The following is a 4,130-nucleotide window of genomic DNA, read 5'->3' on the forward strand; positions in this document are numbered from 1 at the left end:
CCAATGAAGACCACTTCCATAACAATCATTTCACATTCGCTGTACACTTAGTAAAGGGACACAATTTAGATTTTGTAATTTTAATCAATTTCTTCAGCTTTACAAAATTTACAAGTAAAAGAAGGGGATCAAAGTATAAAAGGATACACTTAAATAATAATAATAGTGAAATTCCTCAGATAAGACACAAGACATAATTTTAAGATTTAAAAGTTCAGTAAACTTCAAGCAGGAAAATTACAAAATAAACCATGTTTAAGAACATTACAGGCAAATTGCTACAAAAGAAAAAAAAAAAAACACGGTAAAAACACCCCTAAAAAGAACAAGAAAAATAAAAACTTTTGCAGCTAAACGAAAACTGAAGCTGAATAAAAAAGTAAGAGATTCTGTGGCCAGTAGACCTACAAAATAGGTTATTATGCTGAATGACAGCATATGAAAGCTACTATTTTAGGGAAAGATTGAGGAGCTTATCAGTAGTAAATATTTTGGGACAATCTATTTTGCCTTAATTTTTTTAAATACAGATAGTTATTTAATAGAAAAAGTCTAAAATCTTGTAGATTCATAAAAATAAAATTCATAATAGCAATTGTAGCATGAAGGTAGAGGGGTAACAAATTTACACAATTGTAAGTTTTCTGCATTTTAGGTGAAGTAGTACAAAAATAACTATGAGCAGATTGTGAAAAGTTAAGAATGTATTTTGTAGTTTCTCGAACAACCAATAAAACAAATAATACTAAGTGGTAAAGTAAAAAGTTGATAGATAAATTAAAATTAATTTCTTTTTTCAAAGATTTTATTTATTTATTTGACAAAGAGAGAGAGAGAGAGAGAGAGAGAGAAAACACAAGCAGGGAAAGTGGAAGAGGAAGCAGGCTTCCCGCTGACCAGGGAGCCGGATGCGATGCTGTATCCCAGGACCCTGGGATCATGACTTGAGCCAAAGGCAGCTGCATAACTACTGAGCCACCCAGTTGCCCCTAAAATTAATTTCTAAAAATTATTTAAAGACCGAGACGCCTGTGTGGCTCAGTTGCCTAAGTGTCTGCCTTTGGCTCAGTTCATGATCTCAGGGTCCTGGGAGAGAGCCCCACATGGGGCTCCCTGCTCAGAAGGAATCTGCTTCTCCCCCTCCCTGTGCCTCCTCCTCTCTGCTCATGCTCACGCTCTGCCTGTCTCTCTCAAATAAGTAAATAAAATCTTCAAAAAAATAAAAATAAATAAAGACTAATGAGTATCACCTAAAGAAACTTTAAGTAAATTAAAGAAGTTATTTTTTTCTCTTTTTTAACATCTTGCATGTTAACCATATAATACTTCCTTTGCCCTAATTATATATAAAAATAGAACAAACAACTGCAACCATATCTAAGAAAGAAGGTGAACAAAAGCTCCCATGCTTTCATTCTCTGAACCTGATACAGCTTAAGTACTCTTTCTTCCACGATCCCCAAATTCCTCTCTCCTCCCACCCGCCGTACACAAATCATTACCTTGAAAGACTTTGTAACTAGGGCTGTGTTGTGGTGGAAAGACAATGGAGAACTCTTAATTAGATTATTCCACTTAATTCAAAGTAATAATGTATTTGCATTCTAAATTTATGAATGCTCCAGGCAGTTTTTAATTTTAAGATGTGTTAGAGAATTGTGAGATAGCCAGATATATACCCTGTACCCTCAACTCCATAACTAGAGAATTTTTTGCTTATTTATGAAGTGTTCTTGATCTCTAGGAGTTTCTAAAGATTCAAAGGGTATTTCAGAGGAGGATTAAGAACTTTATGCATTTACTTTGTAATCATAATCACCACTAGCTTTTTTTTTTTTTAACAAGAAGTTAATTTAAACAACAAGATGCTTGACTTGAAGGGAAAACTATCTAGGATTCATTTCTGTTAGAGTCATTTATCCCTACTTAAAGACAAATTGCTCTACATGTAACAGCTATGTACAAAAAAGTTACAAAATTGTCCTTGGTTTTACAATGATAAATGAAAAACATTAAAATTCTCCAACTGAACAAGGTATGCAAGGATTTTTATGTTGTTTTTTTTGTTAAACAGTGAGAGCAAAACAACTTACTAGAATTTAAAGATAAGAGCTGACTGAGCGTGCCACTAATGGAGAGAGGGGTTATTTTCACAGACGCAGTATTTTCCCCCATCCCGTCTCCATTTGATGTCGATCAAAAGACACCATTGGCCGTTTAGTTAAAAAAAAAAAATGCAATATGCTTGTGCACATACCCAGTTACTTCATGTACAATAAAGAAATGGGGAAGGGGAAAATGAAAGAATAGAGAAAATTATACTGTAGTAGTCAGGATGTGGTAGAACCAAATTGCGACTTTCTAATTGAGAATATCTTCTCCATCTGGAGGAACCAAGTTCTGGAGTCAAGTAGCATGTTCCCTTTTTAGTAGACATCTCCTGTCTGCTGCTGGAACACATCAATTGTATCTCCACGCTCCATTTCCAACCGGGCAGGTGTGTCTGTTTCATTGACTGGCTGCCCAACAAATCCGAATCTGATCTGCCTCATTGACAAACCCTATCACTCACAATAGGCTTTCATTTACTAAGTGTGTATGCCTCTTGATCTTCAAGTGCACCACAGAACCATCCTGTGCCTCAAGCTTCAAATGAATACGATCGTTGTTCTCAGTCTTGACTCCTTCCTTGGTCTTTTCGTCGGCCATGGTGAGCGCTGAAGTCTTCTCAGCTGCCACTTCACGAAAGAGATTACCAGGTTCGCATGGAAGAAGCACAGGGCCCCACCAGGAGCCTCAGAAGGAGGCGGCGACCGGGGAGGAGGGAAAGGGTGCACGCACACACACTACTGGCTTTTTAAGATAGTTTCTACGACTGTAAAATGGAAGGACTGAATTAGATTGTAGTAAAAGTATTTTAGTTCTGAAATTTCATTATTATGATAATAGACACCATTTCTGGAGCATAAGCCAAGTGTTTCATATACATTACTTCATTTAAGCTTCATTACAAACTGTAGGGGAGAGATCATTATCCCTACATTAAAAAACATAAAATTAAATTTCAGAAAGTTATCTCCCCAGATAAGAGCAAGAATCCAAACGAAGTCAGACTTAGAAGCTATCAGCCTTATTTTAAGAATTTGTGGGTTATTGAGGTATATATTATTGAGTTAAATGATAAAGTATTAAGGTAGCATGGGGTCAAAATCCATGTAGTGACTCAGTCAACATTTATTGAATACTTAATATAAGGATGCCATCATGTTTATTCTAAGTAATCAAAGATTTTTAAAAGCCTGTATCAAGTTATCTTCATTATTCACTATTTTATTAAATTACATTTTTTTTTTACTTTTTTGTTGTCTAAAAGCATTTTCGACAAGTTCAGAATGCATAAGGATCATGTCTGAGTAAGTACTCACTAATAACACACATGTACAAATTAACAATTGATTAAATGAATGCAAAATACATAGAGTGATTTTCAGTATCTTTTTAAGCCAGTATATAATACCCACTTTTCTCCTCTGGCACTGGAGTGGGGACAAGAATCAAAATCTTTTTTCCTGATTCTGCTTCTCTGCTTAACCAAGTCATTTTATTTTTTGACAATTATTTTTTCTCTCTCATATGGTCAACTGGTTAGATATTAATTAACCTCAAAGTAGTATTTCATGGGAACAACCATGCCTAAGATGTTTAAATTATTTCATGGAAATTTATTCATGATGAAAAACTTTGAAAAATTCAGAGTTAAAATGTTAATATTTTCTAAAACGTTTTCTTGTTCTAAAGTGACTGTGACTCACAGAAGATGATGAAGTGTAACATTTTTCTCAGATGATTGATCTGTGGGACAAGCTTTAGGAAATGATGTTTCTAATTCCTCTTTTCTTTAGCTAATTAGTACACATACAGAACAGAAAGATTCCATTCCAAATTACATGGAAAATCTAAATGAGATGTAATTTTTTTAAATTTAATTAAATCTACATGTTGTTTGGAATTTTGATCTTTCTTAGATTAAATATTTTAAAGGAGTCAAAAAATAGCGATCTATATGAGAAGTGATCACAACTAAAAGCCAACATCCGCTTATTTTTTTTTTTTTTATAAAAGATGGATAT

At 34.1% G+C, this 4,130-nt stretch overlaps 1 pseudogene; it reads right to left on the reverse strand.

The window, feature by feature from the left end:
- Nucleotides 1-2,426: 2,426 nt before the first annotated feature.
- LOC116574554 lies at nucleotides 2,427-2,709 on the reverse strand (annotated as a pseudogene).
- Between the last annotated feature and the right edge of the window lie 1,421 nt (nucleotides 2,710-4,130).

Source organism: Mustela erminea, chromosome 15 (assembly GCF_009829155.1).
Source record: "Mustela erminea isolate mMusErm1 chromosome 15, mMusErm1.Pri, whole genome shotgun sequence".
In the NCBI taxonomy this organism is placed as follows: domain Eukaryota; kingdom Metazoa; phylum Chordata; class Mammalia; order Carnivora; family Mustelidae; genus Mustela; species Mustela erminea.